Below are 27,085 nucleotides of genomic sequence, written 5' to 3'. Positions count from 1 at the left end.
ATGCACCCCTTACATGAAAACCGTGACTGGGTCCTTAGTCCTAGGGGAAGGCAGAGACGCGACTCGTGTTAAGCCTAATCCTTAGCTCAGTGCCTCAGAGGCATTTCTATAATGAACGTTGTTGACTGAATTCACTGAATTCTTGTTTTACTTCAGATAATAAGACACCTCTTGCCTCCAAGAGTTCATGGGGGAAAGAGACAAACTCACATAATTTCAGCATAGCTCCATTCCTAAGCAGAAACTTGAAAGATGGTGAATAATGTCTTACTGTTGAAGATGTGGGAATTTCACAAAAGGGAAATTCAGTCATCTAAAAGCAAGATGAATTTTGCAGTCAGAACAAGCTAGGCTCTGCTGTGATAACAACTAACATCAAAATGTCAGTGGTTTAAAGCAGCACAGATACAGATTTCTGATCACACTGTCTATCCATCAGGAGTCAGCAGCGGGCTTTGTTCATCCCAGTCACTCTGGGGTCTAGCTAAACAGAGGGGCCGCCACCTCAAAGACAGCCAGTTCCAAGTAAGACAGTAAGAGAGCTGGGGAGGGCGAATGTAGCAAGCGAATATTCCAGCCCAGAAGGGATACATGTCTCTTCAACTCACACTGCAAGCCTGCCCCAGTCACAGGGGGCCAGAAAGCATAATCCTACTATGTGCCCATTTTTCAGCATTTATGCCTCTTGCCCCGTCTTCCCATTTTTTTATCGTATATAACCCTCAAAACATTCAGGCTGGGGCAACTGGGAGACATGATTCATGATTACATGTCTCATGACATCCTTTACTTCTCACAACAACCCTACCAACTCGTGTGTTTCCTTCCCATTTTGCAGATGTGGAAATGGCAACACAGAGATGCCCCGCAGCACGCCAGAGATCCCGCAGACAGTAAATAGACAGAGGAACCAGGATTCTGGGCCAGGCACAAACACAAAGCCATTCTTATTCTTTGCAGCACACCACACTACCACTTACAGCCCTACTTTCCCTTTAAAATGAGTTGGCGCTTTCATGTGAGGTCTGTCCTGGCCAAACCAAAGCAGGAGAGGGAATACTTAGCAAAATATGTTTAATCAGAAAAGAAGAATAAGTGCAGCCAATGGTGAATCCGTTCAGTTTTGTTTGGTCGTCTTTGTCTTGTGAGTGGATGGAAAAAGGAAGGGGAACAGAACACAGGGCAGATAAGAGCCCTCTGATATTGCTCGGGAAGCTTATGCTTATTTTTAAAGATTCTCCTGGGATTCGGGCATGTGTAGGCCAGCCCCGTCTGAAACTCATGTTTCATGGAGTCGACTCTTTATGACCCATAAAACAGTTTTCACTTGTCCCTAGTGTTACTTGTCGAAATACGTATCAGAGAGATCAGAAAATGATTATATATTCTCTTTTCAAATGGCCCCAATAAGCAGTCTGTTCTATTTCTTGGTTAGGGCGGCATATTCAGTTGGGACTATCTTCACGCAAGGCTTTGCACAACTTTCACTTTTAGCTAGAACATAGAAGTATTCAATGTGGTGAGTGACGTTTGTCATATTTATTTATAAAATATTGTTACAATTAATCCACACCCCAACGACAACCTGAGTCCTAAGAGAAAGTCTGAATCCTTTGACCTGAGCCATCTGTGGCATATTCTGCTCCTTCATAAAAAAGCCACATTTCTCAAGGCTCAAAGATGCCAAATTCTAAAACAAAAGCTCCCAATTAGGGCAAATCCTCAGCCAGAGAAGGACAGAATGTTAAAAAGAGAAACATTGGGTTATGAAGCTTTAGCTCATAAACAGTTTGAACTTCTCATTTATTTCCCAGCCCTCTTCTCTTTTTATTCCCAACCTACATACCAGTAAAGTATGGCAAAAAAATGAATGAGCCTGGACTGGACCACTCACCAAAGGGAGCTGTCTTTCCACATTCCATGAGGTAGCTTGTGAGACATAGGTGCCAGCTGTTTGAGCACAGAGGAATTGTCTGTACAATGAGGGCCAACTCATAATGTCTCCCCAATAGCAGTGCTAAACGGAGGTCAAATCTGACCTGGGTGAGAGGGGTGCCTTCTGTTCTCATGAGGTGACTCTGGGTGGGCTCCTGGTGGCTCCTGGATGGGGGCTGGTCACCAGAATGACCAAGTCTCACACACACACACACACACACACACACGATTAGTCACGATTAGAAGCTTAGAAATTTCAGCTCCCCGCCCACACCCCATTCTCCAGAGAGGGGAAAGTGACTAGAAATGGGGTTAATGATCCATATGCCTATGTGATGAAGCCTCCATGAAATCGCAAAAGGATAGGTTTGCAGAACTTCCGAGTTGGTAAACACGTGGAGGTGCTGGGAGAGTGGCACATCCGGAGAGGGCCTGGAAGCTCCACCCCTTCCCACATACCTTGCCCTACACACCTCTTCCATCTGGATATTCATCTGTATTCTTATCACATCCTTTATAATAAACTGGTAAACAGTAAATAAATTGTTTCCCAAGATAACAAGAATCCAGGCTTAGCTGCAAAGTGCAGTGGTTATATGTGTCCTGACTCCCTAAGTGGTGTTTGTCCTAGAAATGAGTACGTAGCTTGTGAATCAAACTATAAGTCTAGACTTACAATAGCTTCCAAGACTTGCAGCCCCTACACACACACACACACACACACACACACAGGCCTCAGAACTAGTCCATCCTACAAAATGATGGTCCAGAAATTAAATTTCTTATTTTACAGATTAAGAAACTGAGACAGAGAACCTTAAGTAGATGGTGGAAAGACATTCAGATGGAGCCAGAAGTTAAGAGTATAACTCAATCATTGTCATTACTCCTTAGCAACCAAGTTGGAAGCAATATCCAAAAGAAGGGAGGGAGATCTAGTTGAATCAGTGGTACCTGGTCTTTATCTAGTTAACTATGAAAAAACTTAAGAGTTTAAAAAATTATGAGGTTTTTTTTTTTTTTTTCCTCCGGAGCAACATTGCAAGAATATCAATTGGGAGAAGCAAGCTCCTTGGAGCTTCTCATCTTACCATGTCAATATTCTAACAGATTCCCCTCTTCATCTTGGCCATGAATATCTTAGTGAGCCTCCCACCAGAAAAAAGAAGGAGAAAGAGGAGAAGGAGAAGAAGAAGAAGAAACAAGCAGGGAGAAAAAAGAGCAGGACAAGTACGTGCTCCTGCAAGGAGAAGTTTCAGCTGCTCTGTGAGCGTGCTCAGTGAGTGATCAGTGATGCAGCACCGTGACCATGGCCTGTGATGCCTCCTGGCTCCATCCTGGACCATGGGGTTGGATGAGCAGGCACGTCATGTATTCATCCCAAACCACGGGGTGCTTCACTGTCTGGGTGAGACAGTCCGCCTCCCCAAAATGAAGTGCTCGCTCTCAAGGGAGACCCCCAGCTCTGCCCTGCATGTGACTAGATACACTCATATTTCAGTTCCTGGTTTTGCTGGTGTAACGCTTTATGCTTTAACTGTGAGAAATCAAAATATGTAAAAATAGATTTAAAATAAATTAGTTCCTAAAGAATGGCTCGAAAGAAATGTCCTAAAAGAAGGCACTTCTAAATATCCCTTGATTCTTTTTTCCTCCAGAGGACAAAGGGATTAACTCTAGCTACCCCAAAAAGGAAGTTGAGTTGCGGTGCCCAATTAATGGGTGAAATAAAAGTAAACATAGCTACCATTTGTTGATTTCAGTTCCAGGCACTCTGTCAAGAAGTTATAAACATCCTTTTATTTAATCTTCATGGAAGTCCCATGAGGTAGTTCTTATTGCCCCAATTTGCAGATGAGGGAACAGCCTCTGAGAGGAAAGTGACAGACCAGGGCCAGAGTAGGGTAAGGAAAGAGAGGCCCCCTGTGCAAAATTTAAGGGGGCATTTACTCTCAAGGTTGTACAAGTGCAGGGCTGTCAGCTGAGTGGGAGTGTCACCTTCAATTTACATCCTAGGAGACTCTCTTGCCTCATCTTAGCCATGTCACACACAGCACTGAAGTAATGCGCCTGGCATTCACACTCAGGTTCATTTGGTCCGAAAACCCTCAGCACACCACCCATTCTGCTGCAGAGACAAGTAACTCTACCCGTGATCCTTTGTTCCAAAAGACTCCATACAGGCGTCCTTGAGAGCTGTGATCACTGGGGGGAGGGCGGTGCCAGCCACAGGGACCCATTAGAATAGCATGGAGGTGTGGCAGGTACACACACACACACACCAGCCCTCCCCCACTATAAGAGAACAAACCCTCAATCATGTTGTCATCACAAGTAACCCACTATCCTAAAAGAAAAAAACACTTTGTAACTGTCCGCAATATGAAACACGTGAGGACATGAAATCTGCTACATCTATTTTAAACCTAAGCTATTGATCAGTTTGCTATGGAACAAAAAATATAGTACCTATTTGCATCAATGTACAAACCAAAACCAAAGTTATGATGAAATACCATGGCCGACTCCCAGCCCCAGCTCTTCCCTGCTCCTGGCTTAAGCCATAAAACATGAAGCTCACCAGGGGTGGAACATAACACGCTTATTGAGAGCAGTAAGCTAGATTGCCATGAAGCTCACCGTCATCTCCACGGGCCAGAAAGGGGGAAATCGCTCAGGCTTTTGCCTGGTAGAAAATATTCTTTCCTGACCTGTTGGTGGGGAAGATGAATGGGAATTCTATAATGTCTGAGTTTGTCAAAATTACCCCAATTATGAGAGATATTACCCAAAATGGCTCTTTTCCCTTGCCAGCCATGATTTCCCCTTGTAATTTGCATTTTCATCGGAAAAGCATTTTTACTAAAAATAAAATGGTATATTGAGATGGAAATGGGTACCAGCCAGGTGTTGGATGTGTGGCCTATTGGTCCTAATTGCATTGGTCAAATGTACATTTGTCAGAAGCCACTGACCTAAGACGCTCGAAGGTGGTGGGACATGTTTCACAGGGGTATAAGGAGAAACCAAAGTTTTGATAACGCCGCACAATGGAGTAAGGTTTCCCACAGCAAAATGTCAAAGACACAGCCAGGCAAACCTGACAGAAAATTGGCCCTTCAATTTCTAGATCCCCAGGCAGTTTGTGGGTGTGTTCAAGTCTGGGAAGTACTGTTAACTCCAAGATTATGGATGAAGAACGAAGAGATCATAAAAAATAACAGTCATCACCATGAACAGTGACAGAGCACTTACAATATGCTGAGCGCATTGCTGTGCTCCTTTCCACACACTGTCCTTCACTCTGTGTGGTGACCATTCCCTAGACGAGAACTCAGAAAAGTGTACTAACTTCCCGTTTAGTAATGACAGAACCGAGATTCTATCCCAATAGTCTCTGACACCAGAACCAGTGTCTTGCCCGCTAAGCCTTTAGATGTGCTCCAGAATGCTCTGGGGATAAGGAACCCACAAGCTTTCTAGAATTACTTAGATTCCGTGATGTGGTTCTTGGGCCCAAGGATAAAATACCACATCTCATTAGGCAGTTCTGAAATATTTCCTGTGTGAATAAAACCCTCTTCAGAACTTCACTAGATGTGAAGACTCTCGATAGGTAAGAAAAGGAAAAACCTGTCGGTATTTCCCCTCCCCCCCAAAAAAAATCACCAGCCATATATGTAATCAACATATTGTAAACTAGTAAATGAAATTTAGTGCAGGGAGATCACTTCAACATACCAACCCACTGAAAATTGTCGTTTGCAGCATTCCATAAACAGTAATGTCAGAATTAGTATCAGTGACAAGTTCTTATCATTGGTAAGTAGAATTGATAAGCTCTCAACATGAAAAGCCCTTGCCCTTACTGTCAGACCATGAGCTTCTCAGGAGCAATGAAGGTGTTTTTGTTTTAATACTCTATTGTTTTTTTAGAGAAGTTTTAGGTTTACATCAAAATTGAGAGGAAGGCACAGAGATTTCCCATGTGTCCCTGTCCCCACACGTGCACAGCTGCTCCCGTTATCACCATCCCCTTCTCCAGTGGGACATTGGTTACCATGGATGAACCTACACTGACATAGCACCATTATCACCCAAAGCCCACAGTTTACATTAGGGTCAGTCTTGGTGTTGCACATTCTATGGGTGTGGACAAATGTATAATACCTCTACTATCACACAGAGTAGTTTCACTGCCCTAAAATCCCCGGTGGTCCATCTATTCATCCCTTCTTCCCTTCTCACCCCAGAAAGCCACAGATTTTTTTTTTTACTGTTTCCATAGTTTTGCCTTTTCTAGAATGTCATAGAGTTGGAATCATGCAGTATGCAACCTTTTCAAACTGACTTCTTCCACTTAGTAATATTCACTTAAGTTTCCTCCATGCCTTTTCATGGCTTGCTAGCTCATTTATTTTTCAGTGTTAAATAATATTCCATTGCCTGGATGAACCAGAGTTTATTTATCCATTCACCTATTGATGACATCTTGGTTGCTTCCCAGTTTTGGTTTAGTCTGTAAATAAAGCTGCTATAAACATTAGCGTGCAGGTTTTTGGGTGGACACAAGTTTTCAGTTCTTTGGGGTAAATACCAAGATGTACAATTGCTGGATTGTACGATAAGAGTATGTTTCATTTTGAAAGAAACTGCCAACAATCTTCCAAAGTGTCCATATCATTTGCACTCTCATGACGGTATCTTTTTCCATTTTCTATCTCTAGTTCCTCACACGTGGCCCATAGTCAGCACACAGCAGGTGCCCCATGGATATTTGTGCAATAATGGAAGAATGAATGAATTGTAGACTTTTTCAGTCACTAAGCATTCGCTTATTTAGCAAATATTTAAGGAGCAGCAGTAAACTCAGGCATCATGCTAGGCACTAAGCTTCGTTTGTGTTTTCTACTACTCAGAATAGCAAGGCTTTGTATCACACAAATCAAGGGGTGCATCCTGCCTCTGTCACCATGTCAGCCTCTACAGGTCCGTTCCACCATCTATAGGATGGGCTAAATAAGTTACTTTTTAGGGTGGTTGGGTGGAGTCACTAAGACAATGTATACAAAATGGCAATCGTGCTTGTCACATAGCATAAGCTCAAAAGCTGTGAATATAATCGTTGATATAATTTGTTTATGATAAAAGATTTTTAATCTTTTAGACTTTTACAAACATGGGGATAAGTCATATCTTTGACAAATCCATTCTCTTTTTAAGGTGCAGTTAGTTTCACCATGGTCCTCGTTAAAGACACTACTGGACTGGGGACTCCAGAGGAAGGGACCGATATCTCAATGTCACCAGCACTCCTGGCTTGCAAGCAGCACAGAAGCTTTGGGGAAACCCAGTGTCAGGATCAGGGTGGGCGGGGGAGCATCTCCCCTTTGCTGCCACAGGCCTACTGCAACAAATCAAGTGGTCCTTGCGCAGGTCTGCCACTTCCCGGAGAAACAAAACTCAATATCCTGTGGCATTATCACAGTGGGGGAGGGGTTCTTTTTCCAACGGCTACTGGGTGTGACTCTGCCAATGGACACCTTACCAAGCACTTCTGAAAGGGGAAACCAGCTAAGTCACTTGCTGACAGTTCTGGGACCTTCTCGCTACAGCTTCGTCAGCGAAAACCAGGCCAAAATAACGTAACCCTAGGAGTCAAGGAGAGCAGCAGCAGGAGGAAGCCTCAGCCTTCCTAGGCTTGGTTTTCAGGTGTGTGTGTGTGGCAGACCCTGTATGCTACCCGCTACTCCGTACAATCAGACATCTCTCCTCCTTACCAATATTCACTGTTTGCAGGGCTCTCCCAACGCAACTTCCAAGAAGCTCTGATGCTGTTTTTGTGTTCAAACAAACCGAGATGTTTCCTTGTGCTAGTTAAGAGTGTGGCCTCTGGAGTCATACGAGATATAACTCACATTTACTTGGATAAATCACCCACGTCTTGGTGTCTCCGTTTCTCCGACAGCAAAATGAGAAAAAATAACAGTATCTCATAATAGCATCATTTTCAAGAAGTTAAGAAACATGACAGAAATGTAGAGTGCACAGCGGTCAAAGCTTTTCCTAACTCATTAAGTAGGGGACCGACAGGTTGGTAAACATGTTTCAAAGTACGTTTGAAAAACTGAGATTTTTATAGGCACTAGAGAAAGATTTTCAGAATAAGATTGTCAGATTAGATATAAAACTCATTAATGTCCCACAGGCAATAAATCCATAAACTTCGGCATTATGGATTTTCCACTAGGAAGAAAACATTTGCATCTCTACCAGGCAAAACCTACACGCTGACAGGTAACTTGAAGAGTCTCCGCCCCATTCAACAACAAATGGTAAGTAAAACTTAGGTACCCCCTAGAGTTGCACCATGGAATGTGGTAGCCACTTGCCTCATTTGGTTAGTTAAAGTTAATTAAAAATCAATAACATTTAAAATTCAGTTTCTCAGCAGTCGCATTTTAAGTGCTCAGTAGCCAGCTGTCACGAGTAGCTGCTGTTGCGACAGGGCAGAAGGGAGAATTTCCATCGTAGCCGAAGGCTCTAGTGGGCAGACCTGCCCTACACAACTGAGTGGGCGTATTAGCTTCTTCCTGTGGGTACTGAAACAAATCACTACAGACGTAGTGGCTTCAATCCACACCAATCTGTCACCTCACGGTTCTGTAAGTCACAAGTGGCTTAGCTCCCCTGGTTTCTCTGTCCCAGGTTTCCCAGGGCCAAAGTCAAGGGGTCAGCCAGTGGGGCTCTTATTGGGAGGCTGGGGGAAGACAAGTTCTAAGCTCCATTAGGCCGAGTGTAGGTCTGAGGTCCCTTTCCTTGCTGGCTGTCAGTGGGGTCTGGCCTTGCTCCCAGAAGCTGCTGGCCTTCCTTTTCCCTGCTTTTCACGTGGTCTCTCTAGCAATGCAGGTCTGATCCCTCCACTGTCTGTGACTCCTCTTCTGCTCATCTCCAGGACTGACAACAGCTGGAGAAGTTTCTCTGCTTTTATCCAGCCCTCCAGTGATTAGACTGTGCCCACCCGGACCATCCAGTAAGATCTCCCTATGTTAAATTCTATCTTAAATTCCCAATTACTTCTGCCAAGTCCCTTTAAACGTGTAACACGACAAAGTCCCAGGATCCGGGGATAAGGGTGTGGACATCTCTGGAGAGCCGCAGTTCCACTGACCACAGCCGGCTTGACAGACGATGCTGATTGTGACCTCAAGAGAATGTGCTGTCCTCCCTTTGCCTTATTTCCAAGCATTGGACAATTTTTACTAACGACTTCCTAGAGCTATTGTGAGGACTAAAGAATGAACCCACCGAAAGTACCTAGAACAGAGCCTGATGCAGAGAGTGTGCTCGATAATGCACCATTACACTTCCTGTGCCTCGGTTTCCTCATTTGTTAAACGTGAGCAGTAATTGTGTCTTCAGCGTGAGGTTATGGGAAGGATGAAAAAGCTAACCCGGATTCAGAATCAAACACAGGGTCTACGCAGAGAGAGGAACACAGTGCCGTGGTGGCACACAGTGACCCTGCCTCCGTGAGCTGGAGGAAGAAAGGCCCAGCTGCTTCCCTCCCCACGTACCCCGGTACCCTGCATCTCAGGTGCAGAGGGAGGGATGGCAGCCAGACCCACAGAGGCCAGTGAGGACCACTCGGTCTGAACAGCTCTCTCCGCTCAGGAACTGTGTGTCTCAAACAAAACGCCTCACACTTCCTCCCATGGAGCACAAGGCAAATGGAGACCTGTGGAGTGTGGGTCACCGAGGATGCAGGGAATGCAGACTCGGGGACACCTGTGGTCCTTCCCATGGAAGCCAAAGAGGCCACTGAGGTCTAAAGCCATCCTCTCTGCAGCCTTCTGGGGTTTGAAATGACAAGCAGAGGATGGGTTTTCCCGGCCTGTTGTTAGAAGCTGGCCTCGAGCTCTTCAGGACTTGACTTTGTCCTGTCGGTGAAGACTTTCTGCCTCCCCAGGAGGCACTGGTCCTGCCTTTGATGTCCCTGCTGCCCCAGTGACAGTAATTTTGTCACTTCATTGTACTCATTTTTGTTGCAGGTGCAAATCTCATGAGGGTCCTGGACTCACGTGTACAAGAAATGTGCCTTTCTTTTCTAGAATTTAATATGATTTCTCTTCTGAGCCCCGATTCCCACCATGAGGTTCATGTCCGTGAATACAGGGTTTCCCGCCGCTCCCGACCTGGGGACTTACAGAACCAAGGCTATTGGGAGCAATGTGGAGCTGGCAGGATGGCAAGGCGGCTGGTCTTCACCTGCCCCCTAGCCACACCCCCTGGGCTGGCATGTCCCGCATCCAGGACGGCCCTCGGCATTTGGTTCCTGCAGAAGACTCTGGGCCCGTCACATGTTTCGCCGTGAGGTCTGTGACCTGCGCACACAGCATTTTGTAATTGCTCAGCCATGCCGGCTCTAGGACCCTTCAGAGTCATCATCCCAGACCCGTCTGCGCAGGTATCGCAGGCAGCTGTTTCTACGGGACTCATAAACTTTCTCTAGAAATACTTTCCCAGCACAGGTACAGACACACACAGCCCTTAATGCCTCTCCTGTCTTCGCCACTCTGGGTGGAGCCAGCGCAGCCTGCTTCCCGGCCCAGGGAGGTGAGTCTCCCAGACTGGTCACATGGATAATCACTTAAAACTAATTGCTCACTTGTGTCAGAGAGATGGCCCCCAAACATCTGGTTCCCATCATCCTCCCCCTCCACACCCCAGCCTGAAATGTTCTACCAAATTTTGCGGGAAAAATACAACCTGTGCAGCATCGCAGCTGGTCGGTGACCCAGCTCTCCAGGCTGACACCCGGGAAAAAATCTGCACCCGACAGAGCAGATGTGATTTCAGTAAGTGACGTGGTCATTTTCCATGATTCAGGACTGAACTCTCTACTTCCTCCTCTCCATCACTCCAAGAGAAGAATCTCACCCTCAAATCAGACCCTAAACTCGCAAGGAATGCTAGCAGGGAGGGTATCCCAGAGCTTTGTGATAGGGGCACCCGACACTTTTCGGATAATCCCTCCCGTCCCCCTTGCTCCTTTCATTCATGTGTTTGTTTATTCGATACCGAGTTTCCCCAAAAATAAGACTGCGTCTTATAGGTTTGCTCCAAAAGACGCATTAGGGCTTATGTTCAGGGGATTTCCTCCTGAAAAATCATGCTAGGGCTTATTTTCCGGTTAGGTCTTATTTTCGGGGAAACCCAGTAAGCCTTTACTAGGATTCCCAATGTATGCCAAGCTAGGCCCAGGGTGACAAAGAGTACAAACTTCAGAGGATATGGAGAAAAGGGAACCCTCATGTACTGTTGGTGGGATTGCAAGTTGGCGTAGCCGCTATGGAAAACAGCATGGAGAGTCCTCAAAAAACTGAAAATAGATCTACCATATGTCCCAGCAACTCTACTTTTGAATATTTATTCAAAGAAAACAAAAACACTAATTCAAAAAGATATTTGTACCCTTATGCTCATCACAGCATTATTCACGATAGCCAAGACATGGTAGAAGCCTAGGTGTCCATCAGTAGAAGAATGGATAGAGAAGATGTGACATACACACACATACACACACACAAATGGAGTATTACACAACAATACAAAAGAACAAAGTCTTCCCATTTGTGACCCTGATGGACCTAGAGGGTAGTACGCTAAGTAACATAAGTCAAAGACAAATACTATATGGTTTCACTTATATGTGGAATCTAAAAAAACAACAAAATGAACAAACAAAAACAGACTCATAGAAACAAAGCCCAAAGGGACGGTTCCCAGAGGGAAAAGGGTAGGGATGGGTGGTGACAGATGTAGTGGGGTGATCGCATTGTAAGGTACAAAAATGTCCAATCACTATATTCTACACCTGAAACTAATATAACGAATATAATACAGTACACCAACTATACTTGAACTAAAAAAAACACAAAAAGGAAGTCTCAGACAAAGTCTAAGAGAGGACCTGTTACAACCCTCCCGTGCTATGAAGTGGCCCTGCAGAGCGGAGGTAACACCCACAACAACACAACTACTTCACTAGCATAAGCTAGACTAGGACCTAGTACTGCTGACCACTCACACTCCTGGGGAAACTGAGGCCTGAGGCTTACAAGCACAGCCGGCCGAGGACGTCAGCTCAGACATACAAAGTTTCCATCCTCTTCCAAGTTGCCATCCGCCCCCAACACCAAGGAGAAAACATCTATTTTATTTTGTGTCGTCTGTCGTTGTTGCCACAGCAACTCCATTCACGCCCGCAAAGAGATCCTTGCCATTAACCTGGTTGCTACTCAAAGTAACTGCACATTTTTCAGAAACTCCAGGACGTCTACATGCTGAGATCTGTCTAAGAATTATCAGCAGTTGTCACTGTGCTTCTTCCATCCAGATGGCATCTGCTGACCAGGCGTGGCTTGAAAAGTACCTCAGTATTAGGGACACTGACGTTTTAGGGACACGTGGCTTCTCTAAATCTCCTCACAGTTCATCGTGTATATACCTACTTCCCCTTTGGACCTGGAGTGCTGGCCCTTACCAGTGTCTCGGCCCACACTCACAAGCCCTGTCCTCACACACGACTGCGACAGCTTTCTAACCAGGCTCTTGTCTTAGCTGCCACCTGGCACCTTTATCGGAACGATCATTATCAAATGTAAATATACTCAGGATCCTTGCCCCACCCACCCTGCTGAAGTCCTCCTCCTGGCTTCCTACAGCTAGAAACAATTTGGAAGAACTGCTTTGGCGAGACCTTCCTTGATCCTGCACCAACTGACCTTTCCAGCCTCATCTTCCAACAATCCCCACGTCCCTCCCCCAGCCCTACGATCCAGTTAGATTCAGTGCCATTCTACACACCCAAAGGTCTTCTCTCACACCTCCACCTGGAAATCTCAAGGTCACCTTCCCCCAATACAACCGTCACCACATCACTTAACTATTCACCATTGCCGTAAGAAAGTGAACTGTCACTTCCTCTATGCCTGTAAGAATTTACCCATTTATTATCACACTGTACACTGTTCGCTAAACTAAACTGAGAATTATTTACGGATAGGGACTAGGTATTGTCCATTATTCATTACTGAGGTTCTTGATACAATTATTTTAATAATCAATGATTAAGATTTGCATTTTTAATACTCTTTCTAATTCCTAACATAGTGCCATGGCCTATAGTAAACACTCTAATTATGAGAGAGAGAGAGAGAGAGAGAGAGAGAGAGAGAGAGAGAGAGAGAGAGAGAGAGAGAGAGAGAGAAGGGACAGGAGGGAGGGAAGGGGAAGGGAGGGGAGGGAAGGGAAGGGAAGGGAAGGGAAGGGAAAGGAAAGGAAAGGAAAGGAAAGGAAAGGAAAGGAAAGGAAAGGAAAGGAAAGGAAAGGAAAGGAAAGGAAAGGAAAGGAAAGGAAAGGAAAGGAAAGGAAAGGAAAGGAAAAGAAAGGAAAGGGAGAAAAAAATAAAGGCAGAGATGCCACTAAGCCAAACCCACCTCTACCTGCATCTGACGGTAACAATTCCACTTCGTATTCACTGAGCCATTTCTTAACTTTGGGGTTCTCCAGGTGAAGAGGCTGGAGCAACATTTGCAGTGCAAGGCAGAATTTTTTTTCTATATACTCCCACTAAAGCCATCAATAAATTAGATTAGTGGTTTTGACATTTTTCTGCCTACTTGCTGACCTAAGCCTCTAAATAGAGGCTCTATAGTCCTTTCTTACAGCCCATCTCAGTGTTTATAAGGTGGTAGAAGTTGTGGGACTTACCTGTCGCTGGGCCAAGGTCAGAGGGAGCAAAGCACAGCTTTATTAGACTTTGGAAAAGTTCCCAATAGGAGGCTCCTTCTCACATGTATCCTCGGAGCTGGTAAAATCCCTTCTAGCAGCTTCGAACCCTGCTGAAAGGGTGGGCCGTGGCCAATCACCCTCACCTAATGCATCAGCATAAATCTTATTCCTATCACCTTTCATTCCTTACTCTTTCTCTCCATGGCTGGGCTGTATGAGGTCACTAGGAAATTGTTAGAGCTCCCTTCCCCCACAACCAAGGAACACACTTCACATTTCAGTTCTTGCTACTCAGATTCATTACGGTGAGGACTGGGGTTTTGTGTGAGTGTTATGCCAGAATCGGAGGCTCCTAGAACCAGGTATGTTAAAAAATCATCTATCTGAAGTCCTTACTTTACAATGGAGAAAGCAGGAGGTCGCTAGTTAGGCAGAAGTAAACTGGCTAAAGAAGCACTCTGAAAGCCACTACCCACCTGTCTTTGCTCACCCTAGGCACCAGAATCTTGACTGATCCTTGTAGACAATTATATTTGCCCCGCTCAGGCATCTCTGCAGAATAACACCTGGGTCTTTAACACCGAACCTTATGACAACAGACTCTGTGCTCTAAAATGAAAGCCAGTTACATTTTTCTGAAGTCGTACACCAAGATTGCATTTATACAAAATTAATCAGCTTCCAGCTCTTCCTTGCTAAGAAACGAATGAGAGTCCTGAGCTGCAAAGAGCAAGGAAAGACTCCCGCTCATGTCTGTTCTGAACTCTTCATCCTCTTCTAGGCTGTGAACCCACTTAGGGCCCCACAGGGTTCTCTTCCCTTGTGATCACCACTTCCTTTCCTGAGTCAAGGTTATATTTCCAGCTTCAGCTTGTGCTTTTCTTTAAGCTTCTTTGCTATAGCAATAAAAGGCCAGTTTTATATTTGACAAGTCTTTACAAAAAGGTTAGATGGGGTGTAGTGGTGGGGGTCCAATATACAAGTGGATTTACTCCATTGGCTGGAAGCAGGGTGACTTGATATTTCCTGTGGAATATTAATAAACACTCACCATAAGTGGGGCAGGTTGGAGCTCTTCCTGCTTAACCATTTCATGCCTCTGTCCCATGGACTACATTAGCAGGGAGGAGAGATTCCATGGGGAGCTGTTGGGGTTTCCTTTTTAATATAGCTTGATCTGGTGCAGTAACTTTCCAGAAAATAATTTACCTAAGTTAAAAGAGTGATTTTTTCCCCCGGGCAGTGCTTTAAACCCCAGCCTACTGAGATTCAGTCCCTTTGTAAAAAATATTTCATCTATTAAGTGCTGGACTCACAATAACACTGAAGACAATGTTATGATTTCATTTAATCCTCACAACAACTATATGAGATAGATTCTGTTACCATTACTATCTCACGCTAAAAAAAAGACGCTAAAGCGTAAAGAGTTTAAGCTGTACGATATGACACACATGGGAAGTGGCAGAGTTAGATCCATCCAATGCTACAGCCTAAGCAGAACATTTCATCGCTGTACCAAAATGCTCAGCACCTGGAGTGAGGGACAGGGCTGTACCTAGCTCTGCGCTGGTAGTTTCTGGTGGTTAGGGAACCGATGCTTTTCATACAAGACAGGTTTCGGAGCAGGCACTCTTCCCTGCCTGCCAGTTCAAGTACCATCCTGTTCAGAATTGACCTGTGACTTCAGGCATTCTTTCATCTCTGCTATCTCTAAACCATTCGGCTTTAGACTTCCAAAGTCTGAACACTTTGGCAAGCTCACCTTTTGGCAAGTCTAGAGATGATAGCAGAATGTAATAAACCCAAGGTTTGCCTGTGAGGGGGAGACAGAGACCATGACCTGAGTGACTGAGTAAGGGTTAGATCCTGATGAAAAAGACTCATGTCGGAAAACTCAAGGGTCTTTAAGGTCTGGGACATAAACATGTGAAGCCACTCTGCCTTTTCCATGTGCCCTGAAGTATAAATGCACTCAGGCTTTGTGGTTCACACCTTTTGTGCCCAATTCCATACTTCAGGTTCATTTTACTCTGCTGTTGTCAGGTGGGATGTTCTGTAGATGTCCGACAGGTCTTTTTGATTTAAAGTCTTATTCTTTCTTTGTTGATCATCTTCTTAGTTGTTCTATTCATTATTCAAAGTGAAATATTAAAGTCTCCAACAATTGTTGTTCAATTGCCTTTATCGTCCTTTAATTCTCTCCGTATTTGCTTCATGTATTTTGGGGCTCTGTTGTTAAGTTTATTTTAATTATAGGTTTATAATTGTTATATCTTCTTGGTAAATTGACCCTTTCACCTACATATGATACCCTTATTTATATCTTATAACCGTTTTTGTCGTTGTTGTTGTTTGTTTGGCTTTTTGTTTGGTTGGTTTTTATTTTTATTTTTTTTGCATTTAAAGCTCTGTTTTGTCTGATATTAGTATATTAGTATATATTTGGATACTGTTTGCATGATATAACTTTTTCAATCCTTTTATTTTCAACCTACTTGTGTCTTTGAATTCAAGTATGTCTCTTGTATACAGCATATACCATATTTTGTCATGTATAATGCACTCCTGTGTGTAATATGTACCCACGCTTTTGGTCCAAACTTCCAGGGGAAAGAATCTTTCATTTTAATTTTTTAATTCAAATTTTTATTTGTTTACATTTAGGTACTTGTTTTATGTATTATAAAGGAATTTTAGCATTTATTTTTTTAACACTTTGTGGTACAAGAAATTTTATGTAACGAATAATTACAAAACATAAGAACTGATACAAGGTACAAGATATTTTATGTACTGGTAACAAATTTACAATATTTAGGCATCATAGAAGGCCAAGAACTCTTCCGTGTTGCAAGTTCGTCATAAGTTAAACAAAACCAATTATCATATTCCAGGGTATTATTTTGCATACAAATATGGTTATTGATTTCTAGAGTTATACTTTTACTCATAAGCATAAATAAAAAATTGAAAACATTTGTATAGATACGGAATTAGTACTACTCATATATAATGAGCATCCTTATTTTTCCCTCACAAATTTGGGCCATAAAGTATGCATTGTATATGGCAAAATAACTGGATAATTTTAAAATCTATTCTGCCCATCTCTGTCTTTTAATTGGAGTATTTAACACATTTGTATTTAATGTATTTAATGTAATCACTGATATGATAGGTTTTATGTCTGCTATTTTGCTATTTGTTTTCTGTATGTCTTACCTCTTTTTTTCTTTCTCTATCCTTAAATCATTACATTCTATTGTGTTGCATAGGTATTTTTCAGTCTGATATTTTAGACCACTTGTTTCTTTCGCTATTTTTTTTTCAGGTATTTTCTTATTGATTTCCTGGGAATTGCAATATGTACTTTAATTTATAAAAATCTAGCTCAGATTAACCAACTTAATTTCAATAGTATACAAAACTTGGCTCTCTTATAACACTATTCCCTCACCCCTCCTTTAGGTTGTTATTGTCATACTATATTTATATAATTTATAAAATTATATTTTCATACATTGTATGCCCATCAACACAGATTTATAATTATTGCTTATGCAGTTGTCTTTTAAATCAGGCAGGAGGAAAACAGTGACAAACAAAAAATACATTTTTACTGTGTTTTATATTTGCCTATATAGTTACCTTTACTGATGTTCTGTGTTTCTTATACAGATCTGAGTTACTGTCAGTTATCCTTTATTGCAGCCTAAAGGATTCCTTTAGTATTTTTATAAGATAGATAAATTGGTGAAAATTTTTCTGTTTTTGTTTATCTTGAAATGTCTTAATTGTTCCTCATTGTTGAAGGATAGTTGTATGAGAGAAAGAATTCTTGGTTGATACTTTTTTTCAGCACCTTGAATATATCGTTCCACTACCTTCTGGGCTCTATGGTTTCTGAGAAATCAGCTGTGAATCGTATTTAGCATCCCTTGTAAATGATCTGTCACTTCTCTTGCTGCTTTCAAGATTATCTCTTTGTCTTTGATTATAATATGTAAAAGTGTGTATCTCTTCAAGTTTAGCCTATTTAGAGTTCATTAAGCTTCTTAGATGTGTACGAGTACATCAAAGTTTTTCATCATGTTTGGGAAGTTTCCAGCCATTATTTCTTCAAATATTCTTTCGCCCTATCTCTTCTCCCCATCCCACCCCCACTCTTTTGAGACTCCCGTTTTGTGTACGTTGGTATGCTTGATATATTGTCCTACAGATCTCTCTGGCTCTGCTCAGTTCTCTTCATTCTCTTTTCTTTCTGTTCCTAAGACTGGATAATTTCAATTACTTGTCTTCAACTTTGCTGATTTTTCTACCTTGCCTGCTTAAATTTGATGTTGATACACTAAAGTGAATTCTGCATTTCAGTTACTGTACTTTTCAACTCAAGAATTTCTATTTGGTTCCTTTTTATGATTTTTATCTCTTTATTGATATTATCAATTTGGTAAAACATCATTCTTCTGCTTTCTTTTAGTTCGCTGAACATGTTTTCCTGTAGCTCTTTGAGCATATTTAAAATAGATGATTTCAAGTCTTTGTCTCATGAAGATGTAATGTATAGCATAGGGAATATAGTCAATAATATTATGATAGTGTGGTATGCTGTCAGATGGTTGCTGGATTTATCATGGTGATCACTTCCTTAGACATGTAAATGTTGAATAACTATGGTGTGCACCTGAAACTATTATAATATAATATTGTATATTAGCTAATTAAAAGAAAATCTTTTAAGAAATAAAATAAAGTCTTTGTCTAGTAAGTCTAACATCTAGGTTTCCTCAGTTTTTATCAACTGCTTTTTATCCTGTGTAAGGGCCATACTTTCTTGTTTATCAAAATATCTCATAAATGTTTGTCAAAACTGAGCATTTTAATTAATGTGGCAATTCTGGAAATCAGATTCTTCCCTACCCACCAACCAGGATTTGCAGTTGTTGCTGTTTTTTGTTGCCGCTGTTGTTTGTTTAGTAACTTTATTGAACTAAATCTATAAAGTCTGTGTACTGTGACATGTATCAACACTGAAGTCTTTGTTTTGTTAACTTAGTGGTCAGCTAATAATTCCATATTCCTTAAATTCTTGTAACCAATAAGTCTCCCAGTCTTTGCCAAGAGGTTCTGTGTGAATGTTGATCATGCCTTCAACATTCAGCGAGGCAGTTAATTGCTCTGCCTTAGCTTTCAGCTCCCCCGAGAAGAGCCTCCAAGTCATGCACAGATAAGAGCTTAGAGCCTTCTCTGTTATTTCCTGAGCATTCGCACAGGCTAGAGCATACATGTAGGCTTCTAGATTCTCAGTTATATGTCAAAGTTCTTCAGAGCCCTATATGGAGATGCCATTCCCCAGCTTTTCCTTTTAAGCTTTTTCGTTTGACTATTATTTGTCCTGATTGTTATCCACTCCCTCAGGCAGCCATGATATTAAGTAATTGATCTTCATTGTTTTCAACAAGTGCCCTTAAGCAAAAGACTTCACACTAGAGGAGTTCTAAATCAGTTAAATAAGGACAGCCTTGAGAATGGGGTCTTCCAGGAAACCATCAGACTGATCAAATAATGGCAATTCTATAGAAAAGCTTTGAAAGAGTTCCGACCCTGTTCTGCTCCCTCTAGTGGATGGCAGGCGGCTAGTTTTCACTGTGATTATGGGCTGTTGATGTTCAAGGTTACCATGGAGCTAGAAATGAGGGGATGGGAATACAGAAAATTAAAACTCCACTGTTCATATCAACTTTTCATACTAATATTCAGCTGTTTTCCTTGAATTAATGCTCCCTGGATTGCTTCATGCCTTTGGTTAATTTCCAGTTTTAAAAGAGTTGATTCTGACAATTTTTGCCAGTGTTCTCATTGCTTTCTTGGGGGAAAATATCTTCAGAGGTTCTTATTCTATCATTTTTACTGAGGTCCAGCCCAGACTCATTTTATATCAATGTTTCTTTGCTCTGTTTGACCCACTTCATTTTCTGGCTGTTCTGTTTCTGCTCTGCTCCTTTCCATTCCAATTTCCTCATTCTCCACTTTCAATCAAAACATTTTTTTTCCTACCTCATGTCTTTCAAATATTCTTTCACTTCCTCTGTCATTGGTCTTACTAACGGTTTTTATCCTCCCTCACCCAGATTACTACAACAATGTCTAAACTGGTTCCTTTGCAGCAGTCTTATTCTCTTCTCATCCATTCACCACGCCACAGCTAGACTGATCATTTTAAAACATAAACCTGACTGTGCCTTCCCTTGCTTAAGCCCTATCATAGATCCCATCACCTCAAGGATAAAGTCCAGTCATTACCATGTCAGGGCATATAAGGCCCTCTCGATTTAACCCTGAGTTTCACTCTGTCCTTGCAGCTCTCACTCTATACTTACATAAATATGAAATTCCACATAAACTCTGCACTCTCTCTTTAGTATTCTTGCCCCCTGTCCTCCTAGTGAATTCATTCATTTATCCACTCAATACGTATTTTCTAAACACCTACTATATGTCAGGCCCGATGGAAGGCACAGGGAAAAGGATCTGAACAAGACAAAGTTCCTCTCCCTGGATGTCACATCGAAGAAGAAACTGACAATAATCACGTAAGTTAATGAATAAGCTGGATAATTACAGAATGTTGTACCTGCAATAAAGAGATGGAATGGGGTGATAGTAACAGGAGAAGCCTTCATGAATCAGTCTGGGGAAAAAAGTTCTCTCTAAAAAAGAAATATTCGAGCTGAGACCTAAAGGAGGATGAGGAGCCAATAAGGCATGATAGGAAAGAGATTCTCAATGCGGAAGCCCTGAGATCAAAATAAAACCCAGATAGAAATTAAAATAGAGAAAAATTGTCCCAGAAACCTTCACACGTTCCAACAAACACACACACACATGGTCACACATGCATACACTTAACTGAGGTTCCTCAAGTGAGTAACTGCTGAATGGACCAGCTGACAGATGGGAAATCCTTGCACACAGCTATGACAAGGGGAAGTCTGTGGGAAAAGGTGCTGTTATTTAGCTGGCCCACCCCTGCTGACTGAGGCCAAAGTTTCCCTTGGATTCATTCCCACCTGAACTTCCACCCTTATGAGCTAAAAGGGCCTTTAACATTCATGTTTTATACAAAGAAAGAGATGAGGATTAAGTAGCAGCTGCTCAGGGTTGGATGTCGAGAAGAAACACATATATGCTTGGTTGTAAAATGATTATATTTTAAAAAGAAACTTAAAACCCTCCATCCATGCTTCTCAGGGTTGTGATCCAGTTAAGGAGTGTTGGGTAAGCAAAGTTCTTTAAGGGAAATGGCAAGAGGACTGAGAAAGTGTTCCACAAAGAGGGGTGCTGACTGAGGAGGTGGTAGACTCTTGCAACTGAGTACCCAGCCCACAAACACAGACCATGCTGACATGGAGGGTTTCTTGTAGAAGTAGACCACAGCCTGATGGTCCAGGAAAATTTTTCCTGATGCTGGCACTCTCTGCATTAATTTATTTAATAAATAACTACTGAGTGCCTACAATGTGCCAGCTCCTTCTCCAGGCCAAAAGATACATGAGTGAACACATAAAGATCCCTTGTAGAATTATATTCTAATGGGAAGGAAGTCAGACAATAAGTAAATAAATGGGCAATATATAGACTGTGTCAAATGTTAGTAAGTGCTGTGGAGGGAAACTAAAGCAGGAAAGGGAATTAAGAAGTGCTGAGAGGTTCTGCTTCCAGCCAAGATGGAGTAACAGGAACCAGATTTACCCTTCCACTTAAAACAACTAGGAAATCTGGACAAAATATATAAAACAATGGTTTTCAAGTCATTGGATATTAGGTGATGAATGACAGACAGCCGTGGGCTTACTGCCTGGACAGTTTCCAGGCTCAGTCACAGGGAGGAGGAACACAGGTAGAACCCAGCATCACTCCTTGATTTGAGAAGATGGAGCTGAGAGTCTGGGAAGACCAAGGCAGCTAGAGTATTCAGGAAAGAGTACCAGAGAGGAGAGAGCTGTTCAGAGAGGAAACTCTGGGGATCTTCAAAAGGTTCAACTCAAGTATTTAACTGAGTACGGATCAGCACATGCACCTGAGGAAATGACTCAAGGCTGGGAAAAGAACGTGTGGTGAAAGTGTGCCTGGAATGTTCGAGGTACAGCAAGAAGCCTAATGTGGCTAAGATGGTCCAGGAGAGAATAATAAGAGACGAAATCACAGAGGTAACGGGGTGGGGCAGCTCAGGTAGGGACTTGTAAACCACTGGAAGGACTTTGGGTTTTGCTCCAAGTAAGACGGGGGACATGGGAGGGTTTTGAACAAAGAAGTGACATAATCTCTTCTGTTTTAACTGATAAGAATCACCCTGGAACTTGGTGAATAGACTTTAGGAGCAAGTGCAAAGGCAATGGAGCATTCTGGAAGCCATTCTTATAATCCAGGCAGGAGCTCATGGTGGCCAGTACCATGGTACAGCAATGAAGGTGGTGAGAACATATCAGATTCTGAATGTATTTTGGAAGAACCAATGGGATTTGTTGATGGGTTTATTCCAGGAAGTAAGACAGTCTTTATATTAGGAAATCTTTCAAATAGACTTGATTTCTATCTTATTCCTTTCTACTCATACAACAGATGTCACAGCTAACTTAGAACTTTCTGCAAGCAAAAGCAGACATCCTCTCTATTTTATATCTTCTTTTCATGGGACCAGAATGTAAAGATCTGAGACTCGGGCTGGGTTTGGGTATAGTGAAATAGAAATGATAATTGCCTTTGCCTACTTTAGTCTGAAGCCATACTAGCTTAGGAAAAATGGGTGTTCTATGGGCGCGAGTCTTGCCTTCTAGAGTTCTTTACATTGGAATGTGATCATATTTGTAATTATTCCTTAAGGACTTCATTAGGAAGGGTTACAAGACTTGGAGATAGGATTCAGTTATTCCTGGTTCTTCTGATCAATCTCCATAGTTTTACTCCAGATCCATACATGATTTCCAACAGGATGTTATCAATATAATTCATCACATCAATGAATCAATAGAGTAAAACCATGTATCCATTTTAATAAATCCTTAAACAATTTCCAATAAAATTCAAAATCCATTATTGTTTATTTTAAATCTTAGTAAAAGTGAATAGAAGACTATTTCTTTAACATGACAAAGAATGTTGGTCTTAAAATTAATTGACAGAATCATGCCTAACTGTGGTATATCAGATGATTTCCTATGAAAGTCAAGAGAGACAAGAAAAATAGGTACCTCTACTTTATTTACCATTCTTGTGTAACTTCTGGATAATACAATAAGATAAAAAAATAAGACTTATACATGTCTTATAAATAAAAAGACTTTATTTATTTTGAAAGTATATTATTGTATATGTAGAAAATGCACCAAAAAACTTTAATGAAAAACTTCTGAATTACTGAAATAGTTCAATAATGTGACTGGTTACAAATATGTACTTTAAAATAGTTCTTCCTATATATTTAAAATAATAACGTATTAATAAGATGTAATATAAGAAGATCCGTTTACAATAACAGAAATATTTTAAATTTTTAAAAGAAATTTGCTGGATTCATATTAATAATATGTATATGCTATTTTTAGAGTTTATACTGTATTGACATAATACAATGCACAAATTAACAGTTTGAGCATGGAAGATTCAATGAAAAAGGGAAGATATCAGAGACTGGTGGGTCAGGTGAGAAAACATTGATATATTCTAGGCAACATGATAAGGCTCTGAACTAGGAGAGTAGCAATAGATATGGAAAAGAAGAGAAAGTCTGGCTGATATTTAAAAGCTAGAATTTGACAGAAGGTGGCAAACCATTAAATGAAAGGTCAGGGGACTCATTCAGGATAATCCCTAGTCTATGCAAACCACTGAGACTGACTGCCCAGGCAGAAAAGCAGGATCTAGAGAGGAAAAGGGATAACTATTGAGATGAGTTGTATTTGAGGTGCTGTAAGACATCAAAGTAAACATCCAGGTATCCTGATGTTTGATTGATTGACTTAGAAGAGAAATTAGTTCATTTATTCTATTTAGTCAGAGTATTTATTGAGATCTTGGCCAGAGATACAGACTTAATAGTCATCAGCCTACAGAATTTTAGGAATAAGGAGACGACCTGAAATCAGATGAGAAAATGGGGTAAAGTGCCAAACTATAAGGGATCACCAACATTGGACATCAAGTAGAAAAGAAGGAACCATTAAAAAATATGAGAAGGAGTGACCCAAGAGGTAAAATGGAAACTCAGGTTGGCATGGTGCCCCAGACATTGGAGATGAGAACAAAGGGATTATTAATTTTACCTAATGGCAGTGGGTGATTAGATACTATGAGACTTTGAAAGAGCCCATTGGACTTCAAAATCAAAAAAATATTTGTGACATTTGCTCAATAAATGAGTTGAAAAATAAAAGAGAAATAAAGAGATAAAGAAAGCAAAAGAATAAAACTTTTTTGAGATTTGTCCATGAAGAGAAAGGGAAGTTATGAGGCTCTAATCATAGATGCTAAGAGTGAAGAGAGGGTTTTTCATATGAGAATTATCCTCTCATAGTGATTTTAGTGGAATTCTCATCCAAAGATCAAAGGAGGTTTCCTTCTTTTTGCCATATATATATATATATATGGTGCCAAAAAAATGCATACACATTTTAAGAAAGGAAAACTGTATTAAAATTGTAATACTCAATATATATTAATAACAAAAGATGAATACAAGTCACATGATTTCTGCAATTACAAGAGGTGCTCAAAGTGGTTACCATCAGTGTCCAGACACTTCTGATTACCATGAACGACTGCCTGAGCAACGTTGACTAAAGTGTCCACTTGTACACATTTTTTTGGCACCCCTGGTATGTATATGTTTTAAATAAGGCAACAAGCAAATTATTCAGAACTCATAGAGGCAGACATAAGTTATATTGGGTTAATCAAGAAAGAAAAATGTCCCTTCATTTTCCATTCACAATAACATTAAGTAATAGTCAAAAGTTGCCCACAATGGTTTCTCAGATTTAAGTAAACATGTCCTGTTATGATACTTGGGCTACAAGTAACAGAACACACCAATTCCACTTGTTTAAATCAAGACAATGCTTTATTATCTCACATAAAGAAATCCCAGAAGTGGGGGCATTCTGAGGTTAGTTAATTTAGGCAATTAAAAATGTCAAGTTTTACTGGAGCAAGAACCTGGCTGGGGAGAACAGCTGAGACTTGGCGTTTCCTGTGCTGCCTGTGCCTGGAGAAGTACGTTTCATTCACAGTGGGTGCTTCAGCAAACTGATGGGCTGTCACACCCACGCTATGCCCTCAACAACTTCACCAGGAAGGGAGATGATCTGTGAACATCTTTCCTGACTCTTGCCTCTACCTCTCAATCAGTTTATACTTTGGTCAGGGAAGAAGGATATTATTTGTTGCACCTTCTCAAATTCCAGCACCAATGATGAACACGCAACAAGATAAAATTCTAACAAAATAAACAAGACTTTACTTTCCTGAATCAGTGACTTCCATTCCCACAGAAGGTGATCAGTAGTGAACAAAATTCCCAAATGAATTTTTATTGATTTGTAGCCTAGATAACAGTCTTGAAAGCCAAGGCTTGTGAATACAGGATCAAAATTTGACAGAGAAAAGTTTTGTTTTAGTTCCAGAAGTTTAGCTTGGGACATCAAAAGCCCCAAAGGATTCTGTACATAAAATTAATACTATATGCCAGTGTTTTCAAACTGCAGGTTGTGATACATTAGTGGATTGTGAAATCCACGTCATAGACTGCAAGTAGATTTTTTAAATGAGAGACTACAATAGAAGAAAATATCAGTGTGTTACATATACAAGGATAACTATTATTTCTTCAATTTTTTATTTTATGTGTGTGTGTGTGTGTGTGTGTGTGTGTGTGTGTGTGTGTGGCCTCAGTACAAAATGTATTTCTTACTGTGAGCTGTGTCAACAACTAGACAGACACTGAATAAGGAATAAATTTGGGAAACATTGAGGAAGAGCCTGATTGGCCAGCCTCTCAACAAACTACATCAATGAGTTCCAACTAGGAAAATGTGTCAGATCAGAGGTGACAAGAGTCCTGAAAGAATTTAGAAAATGGAAGAACTGCAATGAGAATGCAGCCCCAGGCTGAGTCACACGGCCTGCATTGGACATTTGGGAGAAGGGAGGGAGCACATTCCCAGGAAGAGGAGCAGTAAATGAGAAGGTGAGAAGGTGGGAAAATCTAACAGGCATTCATTCAGATAATAAGGAAGACATACATCGGGCTGAAACCAGCATAGGCTGAATAACGGAGAGTGGAGATCAAAGGGGAAGCTCATACACACATAGTAGGAAGGTTATTTTTGAAGGTCAGTGGGGTGTCATGCAATATTTTTGCTCTAATGAGTGATGTGAAGATAACACCATGGCCTGGAGGAAAACGGAACCAAAGGCAAGAGGAATTTTTAGAAGTCTCGCAAGGGAACAGACAAGATTTGTAGCAGAAGCCATAAAAAGAACAACTATGACACATCGAGGGTGAGAGACTCGAAAACTCTTGGGAGTGGGCCACAGGGAAGGGACCAGAGAAGAGTGTGAAGATAGAAGTTTCCATTGCTTGTTAGTGATACATTTCATACGGGGTTCATATCCAACATTTATAAAAAATGTATTCAGCTCAACACCAAAAAACAAACAACCCAATTAAAAAATGGGCAGAGGACATGAAGAGACATTGTTCTAAAGAGGACATACAGATGGCAAACAGACATATGAAAAAATGCTCAACCTCACTAACCATGAGAGAAACGCAAATAAATACCACAATGAGATACCACCTCACCCCAGTCAAAATGGCTATCATCAATAAATCAACAGACAACAAGTGCTGGCGCGGATGTGGAGAAAAGGGAACACTTGTGCACTGTTGCTGGGATTGCAGATTGGTGCAGCCATGGTGGAAAACAATATGGAGGTGCCTCAAAAAACTGGAAATAGAACTACCTTATGACCCAGCAATTCTACTGTAAGGTATCTGTGTTAAAACACTAATCCAAAACACTAATTCAAAAAAATGTATGCACCCCTATGTTTACTGCAGCACTATACACAATAGCCAAGACATGGAAACAATCGAAATGCCCATCGGTAGACGACTGGATTAAGAAACTGTGATACATTTATACAATGGAGTATGGCACGGCCATAAAGAAGAATGAAATCTTACCATTTGCAATGATATGGATGGACCTAGAGAACATTATGCTAAGTGAAATAAGTCAGACAAAGACAAATACCATATGATCTCACTTATATGTGGCATCTAAAGAAA

The sequence above is a fragment of the Rhinolophus ferrumequinum genome, chromosome 5 (assembly GCF_004115265.2).
Source record: "Rhinolophus ferrumequinum isolate MPI-CBG mRhiFer1 chromosome 5, mRhiFer1_v1.p, whole genome shotgun sequence".
Taxonomy (NCBI): Eukaryota; Metazoa; Chordata; class Mammalia; order Chiroptera; family Rhinolophidae; genus Rhinolophus; species Rhinolophus ferrumequinum.
This window is presented reverse-complemented; position numbering follows the sequence as displayed.